The 14,008-nt window shown below is 41.8% G+C and overlaps 1 protein-coding gene across 6 annotated transcripts in view; it reads left to right on the forward strand.

The window, feature by feature from the left end:
- The first annotated feature begins 1,348 nt into the window (after window positions 1-1,348).
- Window positions 1,349-14,008, forward strand: part of LOC134565215 (ensconsin-like) — a 90,184-nt gene continuing 77,524 nt past the window's right edge. For 3 of the 6 annotated variants that reach the window (XR_010083816.1, XM_063424700.1, XM_063424702.1), the window contains exon 1: window positions 1,349-2,971. The gene's annotated coding sequence lies outside the window, so the exon portion shown is untranslated. Of the gene's footprint in view, window positions 2,972-3,883; window positions 4,025-14,008 lie in introns of all 6 variants that reach the window. The other 3 variants (XM_063424701.1, XM_063424704.1, XM_063424703.1) reach the window with 3 other exon arrangements.

Genomic DNA, 14,008 nt, shown 5'->3' on the forward strand with positions numbered 1-14,008 from the left:
CGCGAGATGGCCGGTTAAGTACAGAACGAATAGTTTACAGTTAGCAGGTGCACTGTGATAGGCGGTGAACATACAAAAGTATGTAAGCAATCTAGGGTTAAGGTAGCTACGGAGATTTAGTGCTATTACCTCTATGCTGCGAGCGTCCATACCTTAACACATTCGTAGTAGCAGATAAGTTTATCTGCTACTACGTATGCTGAACGTTTTGCGGCTTACTAGACCCAGGCCTGAGGCCTAGTTTGGCCTAGTTTGGAATAGCTCAAATGGTATCTGTGAGCATATCATGCCCACGATACCTGAGAAACTCGGCCACAATCACACACATTTGTGTTGACAGCCACTGTTATAACACATCCAAATTAAGTAATTGTTTGCACAACTAGAAGAAATACTGGACTGTAGAAAACTTAAAAACAAGTAATAACATGTTGAGAAGTAAATACCCCAAAAGAGATAGATTTGTTTTAAAGCAGCAGATAGCTTGTTTTAGATATGTAGAAAAAGAGCCTACCCAAGACTCCCCTCCCAGTAGAAAAGGAGTTGTACTCTGAGAATCATACAACCAAGATTTTTTTACCAAGACCAAATAAAGATCAATTAAAAGTACCAGTTTATGAAGACCTAAAAAGAAATGAAAGAGATTTGATTGAAAGATTTCAAAAGTGAAGAGATCATGAATAGCCTCCTGAATGCATATTAGAAACATATAAGCCAGCTACATAGGCACAAGATAGGAGTTGGAGATATTGAACCCAAATTTATATGCTGAATCGCATTATAAGACTCCAAGCTGTTGTAGAAATAATAACAAACAAAACTAGTCAGGCATTAGAATTAATATCGAGTCAACAATGCCAAACAAAGGCTGCAATATATCAAAATAAGTTAGCTTTAGACTATTTGTTAGCTGAAGGAGGTGTTTGTAGAAAATTTAATACATCAGATTGTTGTTTAAAAATAGATGACAATGGGGATGCTGTTCTAGATATAGTCAATGATATCAGAAACGTAGCCCATGTACCGGTTCAAAAATGAGAATCAATGCTAAAAGCCAGCTGGTGAGATAACCTATTGGGAACAGAATGGTGGAAGAAGCTAGGCTTCTTCCTTTTGTGCGCTACAGCTAGTTTGATATTTCTTCCTTGTTTGATTCCCTGTTTTATTCGGCTAATCACCAGTGCTGTCTAAGGTATGCAAGTGGTAACAATGCCCATAGACCCAAAACTGGCTACATCTAGAACGGCACAAAAGATCATGGTGTTAAAGAAACAGAATAATATAGAAGACCCTTTTGAAGAAGCAAGAGTGATTTGAGAAAAAATGAAAGAATGATGGAGGCAAGAAAACAAAGAATATTGCTCAAGTCAAATGATTTATAAAAGAGAAAGAAAGAGGATTGTTAAAAATGCATATTATGGGATTGGCTTTTTGCAGATAATAAAATGAATAGCCCATGTGTTATGTTGGGAAGTTATGCTGTATTCATATAGTTTCTTTCAGTAATATAGTAAATGTAGTTTTTAGGTTATAGCATAATAGTAAAATAGAAGCTATGTTATGTAAAGATGCTTTTGTAATTAGCTCGAGAAATGGAGAAGATAACCAAGGAATTTTTTTCACAGTATCCTAGTTGGATAAGGGATGGCAGCAACAACTCTAAAAGAGGTTCTGAGAAAAGATTTATGACATCTGTTATCAAAAGCCTTGCGACAGTATAGAGCCATGAGAAGGCCAGATTTATAGATGGGAGAAGGGGGGGAGTTGAGATTAAACAGAAACACCTAAAATTTGAAAGGAATGTTTGAATCATGTATGTAATGTATGAATATTCAACACACTAGTGTTCTTAAGGGATGAGTCTTTTGTTAAGCAGTGTACCCGCATGGTGAATCCCATGTGAAGGTACCCAGGTGCCTGTAAAAGAATACTTTTGTTCTTATTGTCTCCTGATTGTCTATTTGTATTTTTTTTTATTAAACTTTAAAATTTTACCAAGTGAACCTCGTTTTTCACACTTACAGTGATGGGATGACATTTGCAGTTGTGGGGACACAAATTACCCCTGGCCTGTGAGGTATCTGGGGAGCTGTCCCATGCCCACCCATCTTGCAGCTGGCCAGCAGTGCCAGGCTCCTCTCAGCACCGGCCATAGGGGGACCACGATGGCTCCCATGGGGCGGCAAATTCCATTGGCCCCTTTGGCAGATGTTCATAGAATATTCAAAATATTCAACCCCTATACCACTAAACCTAAGGCGTATTTAAGAGGTTTCTGGATCTGGCACCGGGTCATGTGGTTTAGTGGTTGCAGTGTCAGCGCTGAGTGGATGGCTGGACTTGATCTTGAAGGCCTCTTCCAGCCTTGACAATTCCATGATCCTAAACCACATCACTCAGCGCCAGATTTAGACACCGCTTAAGCACATCCAGGGACGGTGACTGCACCGCCTCCCTGTGCAGCCTAGTCCAATACCTGACCACCTGAACAGTGGATTTCTTTTTTCTAATCTGAATCTCTGCTGTCGCCGTTTAAGGCCGTTTCCTCTGGTCCTCTCCCTGTAGACACCGCAGAAGAGACCGGCCCCACTTCACTACACCCTCCTGTTAGGGAGTGATGAAGTCCCCCCTCAGCCTCTTGGAACCCTCCGGCTCCCTCAGCTGCTGCTCAGACTCGTTACCCAGCCCTTGCAGGAGGCTCGCTGCTCCTGGCCGGACCCGTTCCCGCAGCCCCGTCCCTGCGGAAGCGCAGCCCGAGACCAGCGACCGACGCTGCCGCGGCCTCCCCGGATGGAGGCGGGAGCGCTCCCGGTGCCGGCAGGGCGGGAGCGGGCGGAGCCTGCGCACTGCGCCCCGCGCCCCACCCGGCACTCCCGCGGCCCGGCGCTAAAGATGGCGGAGGGCAGTGCGGAGGTTCCGTCCTGCGCTTCTTCCTCCTTTTCTTCCTTGAAGGGGCTGCGGGAGCAGATGGGTGAGAGCGGACAGGGAGGGGTAACAGGGGGGGTGTGTGGGGGGGGTTCGGCGGCCCAAACGCGCGACTGGCGCCGGCTGTCGTCCCCCCCCTGGCCGCCCGGCTGGACGTCTGGCCCCGTCCCGGGGCGGGGAAGAGGCACCGCGAGTGGAGGCCGCCGGGGCTGCCCGGCCCCAGCCCCGTTCCCCGCCCGATCCGTGCTTTCCCGCAGCTCCGGGCGGTGGTTGCTGGCTCGGGACCTCCCGCAGCTCGTGGGCAGCAGCAGAGGCGGCTGCGGGGAGGCTGCGTGACACGAACCGCCCGTTTCTCACCGGTTCTCGAACTTGTCGGTGTCTGTGGGGGTTCTTGCTTTCAGAGGGTTTGCTCCAGCGATGTCTTCGGTCCCGAGTATAGAGGGCAGAGACAGCCCCTGGCATTGATTTCTAATCAAAGATTGAATAATGCCTTTTTTTTTTTTTTTTTACTGGTGTTATAAGAGGACTAAAGAAGCTTTGCTTTGATTTTATCTTTGGTTGTGTTTATTTGCCTATTTATACTTAAGGTCCTTAATAATATACTCTGGAACAAGTATTGTGCAGGCACGATATGTGTTTGCAACATAATTTCATAGTACATCTCGACGCAAAAGCTTTGTGGGTGAGCCACTAGAAAAGATAAACATTTTCTTATCCCAGTCACAAAAAAAAAGTAAAGAGACTTGTCGTTTGATCTAAGCTAACTAACTAGGACTAAGTGCAGAATCTACTCTTGAAAGCCTCTTGCATGATTGTTTTCAGTTTATCTGTGTAATTACAGAAAGAGGAGTGCTGGCAAAGGGTCCTGAATGCACAACTCTCATCTGGCATTCTTCTTCAGTGTGTTGGCTGTCAGAAATACTATTTAATTACTTCTTGTTTCTGTTTCAAAATTAAGACAGCTTAGTGCTCCAGAAGGATAGAGATCTGCCAAGACAGCACTTCTCACCTGCGCAGTTTATATCTGTTTGAACCTTATTCTTCCTGCTAGAACTGCTGAATTTTATTTTGCGTATTGGATGCACTTACATGGTGGCTGGTAAGTTTTTCTAAGGATGGGCACCCATATTTGCTGACAGCTGTCATGACCTAGATTTAGTCCCAAAATCAGAGAGGAAATGCTCCTTGGGCCAGGCAGCTCCATCTCCCTTCAGATATGCACATGCTGTAATATGCACATCATGTTGCAAAAACAACCCCCCCTCACTAGATCCTGAAAAGGCTAGACCTTGAATTTTTTTCCCTGAGAGGGTAGGTAGAAGTCACTGAACCAGAATCTGAACTTCAGTGTACATAGAATGCATTTGTAGCAGTTATGTGCTCTAAGATAAACTCAGTGCTAATGTGCAGTGAATCAATGCTGTCTGTGAGCTCACAGGCCCTCTGCAGCTCTGCTCCTGACTTCTAGTCAGTAGCACTCCCAGGAGAGAGCAAATTATGTTTAGAAATCATCCTTGCAATCCAGTGGTTGACAGTGGAATTTGCAGGACAATTTCCCACAGTATTTGCTGTTCTGGAGAAGTTGTGAGCAGCAACCAAGTCTGTCATTGCAGCTGTTTGGAGATGTAGAAAAAAAATGACACCCGAACAAACCTCGATGTTCAGTCCCACGTTACCCTTCGCTACCCTTTGGCATGTTTGGGGAGGGATATAACTTCCCACTTCTCTGAGCCCAGTTGGCTGTGTGGGGAGACTCCTCAGTTCCAAAATACCTGCTAACTAGAATGCTTGGACCTGGCTTCTGCTGCTCTGCGGGCAGTTGTGTACTTTGCTGTCTTAATCAGTCTGGAGAACAAACATCTGTGCAAAATAAATAGTGTTGTGTGCCCTCAGCCGTTTGTCAATGAACCTCTGCCTGGGAATCTCACATTTAAAGACAATAAATAAAGAGCATCTTGCTGAGAAACCATAGCTCTTTCTGGCAGCCTGGCTAAGAGGTGTGTATACATACTGTTTGTATAGTCACTTTCTGCATGGGTACCTTTGTGGGTCCTTATTAAAAGACACTTCTGGGTTCTTCTGTTCACTTCTGCTCTCTGTGACCAGCCTCTTGATAATGCTTTTCTCTGTGGGTGATTGGTGCTTGTTAATTTTTAGGCCTTGCACACCTAGAATCCCATGGTGCCACTTGTAACTAACTTCCAATTTCATGTTTGGCAAGAAAAATATTCTCTTAAATTCAGTCTAGTACTGAGGTAAGGAAAAGGTGTTTCTCCTTTGAATATCAGCTGTAAATAAGAATCTGCAGGTCAACTCATGGCTGCAGTACCAGTTCTACAGTTCCTTTGTAATAATTTTCTGCCCTGACACACTTGTCCAATCTTATTTCCTTTATGTGGATGACAAAAAGCAGAATTTGCTACTACAACTAGAAGGCAGTTAAGGTTTCTGAACACCACTGAACATTAAAAATGAATTGCAGTTATACACTGAACCAGCAGTGCATAGATGGCAGTTGCTTACCCCATTTTTTTTATCCATGCTTGCTGCTGTCATCCTTCAGGGATGAAGAGGAATTTTTGATCCTATTCTAGTGCCATAAGTACTGCTTAGCTTGTTAAGATGTGAGAAGAGGGGAAGAGTCGTGTACATGTGGTTTAACTGGTAAGTGAGGTTTTCCTTGAGTGGTATGGGTAATCAGAGGAAAAATACCTGTAATTGAAGCTGCTGTAACCTACTTTTATTGTCTTCATTTTCACTGGAGTACTGAAAGCCCCTGTCTTTTGTAGTATGGGTGGTAGAGAATGTTGGTGGGTTTTTTTTACCAGAGCTTGGTAATCCTGTGCTGTTGCCAGGATTTCCACTTATGTATTGAATTGCTGTTGCGAAGGTTGTTCAAAACAGTCTATTTAAGGGCTGTTCATAGATATTTTCCTTTCCAAGACCTGCATCATCTTTTGGGAAACCTGTCTCAGATTTGGGGAAAAAAATAAAGTGCCTTTTCCAACAAATCTAGCTGCAGGCATAAATTCCATGACCTGCAGGTCCCAGTTTGGTTGGAAGTTTTTTAATAAAACAACAGCTTAATTCCATGTAATCAGTTTTTTCTCCCTGTGTAAGTGACAATATCTGGCTTTGTCCATCTTGCCCAGACCACAGTTCTTAGCAAGAGCTTTACCAAGTGCATGTACACAGAATTGGCATGAAAAGAAGTATGGATGAATAACTAATAGTGCAACTTCATTGCTCAAGCAAGTAGTCAGGAACATACACAGATTTATCTGGTCTCTAGGTAACAGTTATAAAACATAAGAACACAAGCTTGTGCCAACACCTGTAGGAGTACTAGAGAACTCTTGGGTACAGTCTTGGTCCCACAACAGAAGATGGTCAGAGCTGTCTAGAAATTATTTGGGATCCAGAAGCATCTGTCAGTCAGACAATTGATGAATTGACCTGTGCGTCAGAGCTGCCTGCTGGAAGAGAGAAAGAATTTACTTACGAATTTGGATCCTTGAAAGCCTTTGGGATTTGCAGTGTGGTTGTCAGTAGAGGTGGGCTTCAGATCTTGCCTGGGAAGCAGCAAGATAAGGAAACCATTCATTTGCCAGGTTTCTCACAACGTGGGAGTGCTACATGAAAAACATCTTGAGCATTCAATTGTCTTACTTTGGTGATGTTTGAATGAGTGACTGGTACAGGTTCCATCTGCAGAGCAAAGGCAACCCATGACTGGGGTATTCAGCTGATGATCACTGGGGCTGGCTTCAATTTCTTGTTTTGTAAAACTCCTCAGAACTTTGGAGAAAGTTTTAATGGTTTTTTGTGCTTCATCTTTTTTCCCTGCATGAAAGACTGCTTTGCAGAGTGCCAAGGCGATAAATGCAAAGAACTGCACAGAAATTTGATTTCATGTAGATCTCAGTGGTGACAGGACATTGCCAAATCAGGCTGAGAACTGAATGTAATTGTGATAGCTATGAGCTCTAATTAAATTTTTTTCTTGTTCAGGGAAATACAATCGTACAGGGAAGGGATAATTTCATGCTGATTCATAAAGATGAATGCTATGTATTTAGGTGTTTAGCATTCTGAAGATTGCTTCCAGTTGTAAGTGGTTTATAAAAGGTTTTATTTGAATTTAAAACTTTAAATTCTTGAGATTTCTCTAAATGCATTCAGGAGAGATATCCTCCTTGCTGTAAGGAGGAAAAAAGCAAAGAAAAAAACCCACCCAAACTATGTGCATATACAGCATATTTTTTTCAATTTCTTATGTAGTGTTCCATTCTCTACATATTTCTTCATGTGTTGAAATTGCAAAATATGAATTTGGCTTCCATGCTTCAATTCAGATGAAACTATTTAGCAAATAATGACTTGCAAGGGTCATAACTCCAGTGGTGAGAGCCCAGAGATGCCTTGTCTTACACTATCCCTAAATGTGCATAGTCTTAAAATGTGACTGGAATTAAGGACTGCTGCTTCTTCATACACTTCTGTTTTTCAAAAAGAAAACAAGGAAATATTTAGAGTACTGATATGCTATTATTAATTTTCAGTTCTTAAAGGTGATAAGAGAGTAAAGAAGGGTTACTATGGGTTACTATAAGATAAATGGAAGAAATAATCTAGGTTAGTCATAATAACAGGGGTATCAAAAACTGTTGGTTGTCTTTAAATTTGATTAAATAATTGAAGATGCTTGCAGTCCTCTTGTGAAAGGACACCCTGACAAATAAAATTCTGAGCATGCAATTTTAATGACTTCTGTGAATATGACTTCCCGGATTACTTGTGGTACTTTAAAATCCAACTGGGACTGCAAATTTCTTGTCTGCCACAAATAAATTAGTGCCATTTATCTTCCAATTATGCAGATCACAACCAGGTTAATCTTAATTGATATGCTTTCATTGTGTTTGCATATGCCTGTCCAATAATCAGAACCTTTCTAAATGCTGGTGTTTAAGTATTTTGGAGTGTGGGGTTCATGGAAGAAAAAAATGTTGCTCAGAATTGTTTCTGTGTTAAGAGACAGAAACCTCCATTGTGCTGCATAATGCTTGTGCATAAAGGGACACGAGCCTTTGCTTTTAAGGAAGGCTGACCTAGTTGCTTGACACTTGTTTTCATCTAAATTATTTTTATATTCCAGTCAGTTTGGAACTTCCACTTTCTAGGTGAAAGTTCCCCAGCTGATGTTGCCTTTGAAGAAAACAGTTACCACTGGCCATGCTCAGAATACCTCTCTCTTTTCTCATAGTGTTTTTTGCCTTCATAATTCACAGGGAACTTCTAAAATACTCTTTTATGAGTACTTAACTGACTCTTAATTTACAGACACTGTCTGTTGTTTAAATGCACTGACCTGAATCTTGGGAGGGAGCATAGATATTGTAGTGGCTTGTTCTCTGGGCAAGTGTTTCAAAGCTTCCAGGTGCTGAAATTCCTCTCCCAAGCCCAAGAGTGCTTGGCTACAAGAATATAGAAATACTGTAGGGATCTTTATACTTAAATAACCTAATTTAATGGAATTTATTAATTTCAAACTTTATCCTCTGTTTAGTTTTCCCAAGAGAACTTCTTAGAGGAACATTTTTGCAGCACAGAGTTGATCAATAATATGTATATTGTGTTCTGGACATTAAAACCAAGAATACTCATCTCCAGAACAGATCAGTGAGTGTCATCTTACTTTCAAATTTCTTTAAAAGACTTTCTGCCACTGGGTAATGAATTTAGGAAAAAATATAGTCTCTTTATATGTCTCTCTAGCTCTTTTTTCCTGCTTGCTTTTTTTACACCCATTTGCCACTTTTCACTTATCCTTCAAGCTCTTTGGGGCAGGGACTGATTCATGGTTACTTTGCTGTGGTCTTACATTGCATGTAGTGGAGTGTCCCAGAGCCTTCATTTTTTAATCAGCTGGGTGAACTGTACAGCTTTAAGAAAATTTGCAGTTTATTTCCTTTTACATTTTGCACCTCCCTGTTCTGCTTTAGACAGAGGGTTTGCTGCATTAAACACACTGTGGACCTGTCAGTGTCCTGCATCACTTTTTCTATATTGAGTGATTTGATTTGAGACTGGCCCATTGGGGGTAAATGCCAACATCAGTCTCTCTTCTGAAACACACAGTGTTTGAATGAGGTCTAAATTTTCCATGAGAAATTCATCAAGTGTAAAAGGCAAAAGCAGTAGTTTTCACTGCTGTCTTGTAAAAGAACTGCTATCCTTCCACCAAAAGAAATCTCAAAATGGTGTTTTCACAGGGTTTGTCTCGAATCCATTGTGACTCGAAGTGCTAGGCTGTGGTCTGGGCTGGCATTGTTTGGGCTGGGTGAATTAAACAATAGCCACAGCCTGCAAACAAGAGGACAAAAGCGTTTTCAAGGCCATGCTTCTAGCAAGCAAAAAACCCCAGACTGTTCAGGAAAGAGGGAAGTCAGAGACAGAAGTTAGCTATTGCCAGTGTTACGGATAGTGCACTGTAAGAGAAAGAAACAATACAATGCAAAAACAGATGTGAAAAAAGAAAAGAGAGCAAGAGTTTGTCTTGAAGTTACTTTTTGCCATGGCTGTGCAGGAGTGTGAAGAGGAGTCAGTGATAAGGCAGCCTCTGGAGTTGGAGGAGTAAAGTAGAGAGCTGATTTCTCTGTAGCTTTTGTCAATGCTTGAGCTAGAATTCCAGTGGGAACTGAGCTGTGCAGAGGAGGTTAAAGTGGGACTGCTCTGGCATCTGTGAATCCAGTCCAGCACTGAGGGACAACATATGTACTCCTGAGGCACTGGACAGTGCTATTAAATATAGAAAAATATTTGTACAGCAGACTGGTTACTGATAATCTTCCACTCTGTTTAAAACTTCACCATTTTACCTTTTGGGTCCTTCTGTAGTTGTTAAACCTGTGTCTAATTCTGTCCAGCTAGGAGTGTTAAATCTGTATACACCTATATATAAGCATTTATGTCACTTAACAAGTAAATTTCACGATGAATCCACTTGAAATTATGTAAGGGCGTATTCATTGCATAGACTGCTTTCATTTTAATCCTGTGTATTAGGATACTTTGGAATTTCCAATATGCAGAAACAGGTAAATATTTCTGCTAAACTTGAGAAGATTCATAAGGATCTTTGTGAGAGTAGAGTTTCTACTGTCATTCCACTTCATTTCTCTCAAGATATGAATAATAATACACCTCACTAATAAAGAACCCCAAATTGTGGAAGCCAGGTGTCTTTTCCAGAGAAGGGGATAGATTTAGTTTGTCAGCCCTGTGTGCAAAGTACAGACAGTGCTTCTTACTAACCTTATGACGGCTTCTGCAAGAGTTGGTGACATGTCTTTGTCCTTTCTGAGCATTGTGCTGGCAGTTGCTTTTTCCATTAAGTAGCAAGAAGCATAACTTGTGGCTGAGCAGTGTGAGTTTAAAATAAGAGAATACAGTGACAGTGGGAGTGAGACTCCACAGGTGTGTTTTCAGTAGTGTTCAGACAACTGAAGGTAATAAGGATGGTACTTGTCTGATGTGGCTGTCGAGCAATGGTGTAGCATCTCTGACTGTAGAAAGTTTCTGGAGATGGCTGCCTATTCTGTTAAGTACAAATTTCAATACCTTGGTCTTTGCTTGTATTACAGTCAAGTTTGGTTTAGATTATGTGCTTCCCCTAGGGCAAAGTGTTCAGAGATCAATGCAAAAATTAACTAGCAGCTTTCCTGATGCCTTTCTGGTCATGCCCTAGGCTGAATGCGTATCATAATATGTCTTTGAGATTGCTTCAACTGTATCTTTGCATGTTTCCTTATAAGAAATAAGTAATTTTGTTAATTATGTGATTAAAAGAAATATTTCTAGGTCTTAATCTGAATGTGGATGTTTAAAGATAAGTTCTTGCAAATATATCTCAAATACTTATTCGTGGAGCTGCTAATTCATACACTGCAAAGGAATGCTTGTGTCGGGTTTTCCAGTGGGATCAAAACTTGTGATGAACTGAAGAAATCACCCTGAACTGCCTTGAACTTTGGGAGCAAAAACAGATTGTTGTACATAATTAGCTGCAGAAATGGACTTAAAGGGAGGAAAGTGCATAAAGGCAGTAAAATAGATATCCCATGTAGGGAATAAATATAGGACAAAATTTGCAAATGTAGTCTGGGATAGGGATAACACAACAGGAAGCTCTTGTAGCCTGCTGAAGCTGAGAGTGTGCACTGCTTTCTGGAGATCTATGTGCTTCCCATCTGGTGGCTGCCCAGACAAAACAGGAGAACCATCTGCCTTCCAGCTGGTCTGTCAGAAGGTGCCTACCAGGAAGCTCACCTGTTTGCTTGTGGAGCCTACCAGTCCTTGCAGCCCAAAGATGGGATGTGAGGATCAACGGGTGTGAAGTCTGGAGACTGTTACAAATGGGGAAAGACAGACAAGGGGAAAACAGGGAAAAGAGGAATGCACACAGAGAGGGCTTTCTCTTCATCATTAGAAACTTTCTGTGTTGTCCACTTGTTTGTGTGAAGGTGCATCCTTCCTCTGGTGTCATCTAAACAAGGAGTAGCAGTGTAAAAACCAATACCTAATTCTTTTAAAGCTTCAGACATATGATCTTGCATCTGTTTGTCTTCAACTATGTTAATTAATGAGTGGAAATCAGCTTAAAAGGCAGTGCATGGAAATCTCAAAACTTGAATGCTGACTTTCCTCATCTTTCCTGAAAGTATGTACAAAACTTATTAAAAGAATCTGAACACTTATTGACAAACAGTAGCTTCCTGTTGATGCCTTGAGGCTGTAACAGAGGCCAGACAGAGTGAAAGGAACAAAGTGAGTGTTTATTTAAGCCCATGCCCTGGCATCTCCAGAACCACAGAAGTGGCCCGGCCCAGACATTTCCAAGATGGAGACAAAAAGGGCTTGTCCCCAGATCTTACCCCTTTTACAAGTTTCCATTCATTTACATATAACAATCCACCGTCCAATCAATAACCCCAAATCACAGAACACCATCCTCCCTGCTTGCCCTTCCCTTCCACGTTGTTTATGCTGGGGCCTGGAGTTTGGAGACAATGTCCTTGAATTCCCCTCCAGGGCAAGACTGCCCTACCCCCATCACCCCGTGAAGAGATCCCAGCACCACTCAATGCTATCAAACAAAACAGAAAACCCAGCCCTAAGGCATCACTGTAGTGGAGCAAGACAAAAATGGTGTCTTGCAGATTTGGCACAGTTAGCTATAAAATCAGAGATATTTTGCTGGAAAGTTCACTTTTGATTCATGGATTGCTTATTGCCTTCTTATTGCCTGCTTTAAACTTTTATGGACACACTTAGAATCATAACAATGTGTAACATTCAGGAGTCCTCCTAACACCCCCTGTTTCAGAGGCTTAGTCTGGGATTTTTTTGTTTGCTTTGCATAACGAGTCATTAAATCATAAGAAGCAGAAGGATTGCTGTGAAAGTCAGCACATTCTGCTCTCCTCTGTAGTTCTGCAAGGGAAGGGAAGAGCAAGTGGGGCAGCGTCCGGCTGGGTCGCAGACACTGGGAAGGTAATGGGATGGAAGTCCTGAACCTCACTGGGTAAAGGGATGGAGCCGCTTCAGTCCCTAATGAGGTTTACTAAGAACAGCAGTGGGTTCTTTGCCAGTCTTGGCAGGGGCCAAGGGTATTAGCCGTGTGCAGGGGTTTAAATAGAAATCAAGGTTTATTTTTAGTACTGGTCTCTTCAGGGTATATTGGAAACCTGATCAGGGAAGGGAAGTACTGTCATGCTCAGTGTGAGGGAGGCACCTCAGCACCTGCACTGTCAGTGGATCATGAGCTGGAAGTGAAACTGAGAGAGTTGGATTTATCTAGAATGTCACCTCCTGGTGCTTCTGTGAGTTTGGTTTATCTCCGATTTGCTTGGCCAGACCTGGGGTGCTAAATGGTGATGAGAGCGCAGAAGGAAAACTGCTTCCCAAATTACCTAATAATTTCATGGTTCAAATAGCTTTGTTTTATTATGCATGAATGCAGATTATGTTATTGGCCTCATGCATATGGCTTATACTTTTATTAATTTTACCTGGAGCACTTAAAGGTAGACTACTGTAAAATACACACATTATGCTGATCACAAAATATTGTTCTGAAAGACTACTGTGGGAGGGCAAGCTCAGAATAGAAATGAGATTAAATTTGACTCTAAGAGAATTTTTCTTCTCCAGAGAGTTTGCTGAATTATGTCCATGAAGGCACCTCCCCCCAGTAATGCAACATGTGACATGGATTCTAGTGAAATGGTTGTTAGCTGGTTTCCTGTTCTCGGGTATCCTGAATCATTACAGAAGTATTAGGCTTATTTTACAGAGATATATTTTGTGGGAAATTCTTTTCCATGAAGCTTTGCTCCATAGCAGACTGCTACATTCATTATGGAAAACTAGGCAAAGAAATTATAGCTATCTGTGCCAAAACCCATTAAAATATATTAATTATTAAGGTTTCTTTTATCATATTAAAGCAAAATAAGATAGGTATTTTTTAAAGATTGCATAGTTGTCCTGGTTTAGGGCAAATTTGGGAGGAAACCTCCAAATGGGGTTCCTCTGGAAAAGCAAACCCAAACGCCCCCACCCCCAGTCGGTCCAGGAAAGAATCTCCTTAGAGAAAATTAACTAAAAGCAATGGAGATCTCTGTCCCACTGTCTGTCTGTGCTGAAGATGACACAGTCCAGGAGCAGAATGCGGAGGAGTCAGAGCAGTTTCTGAAAACAAACTTCGTGCTTCTTTTTCCCCCCTTTCGCTCTCAGAACCAGTCTTAAAGGTACAGAACACAATATCCAACAAACAGAACAGATGATTGGAGATACAAGCATCATAAAGTCACCCTAGGACAGCAGCAATATGCAATGCATTTTCTTTTACTGCAGTAAAATGTGGACTTTGAAGATTACAGTTTTGTACTGTAAATTTACCATGAAATCATCAAGGGTCATAAAACCTGTCTGTTGACCAAGGACTTGGTGAAATTGAGCTCACATATCTCAGGGATGTATCTAATGTGATGTCTCTTCCCCTTTTATTAATCTTTTG

Source organism: Prinia subflava, assembly GCF_021018805.1.
Source record: "Prinia subflava isolate CZ2003 ecotype Zambia chromosome W unlocalized genomic scaffold, Cam_Psub_1.2 scaffold_41_NEW, whole genome shotgun sequence".
Lineage (NCBI taxonomy): Eukaryota > Metazoa > Chordata > Aves > Passeriformes > Cisticolidae > Prinia > Prinia subflava.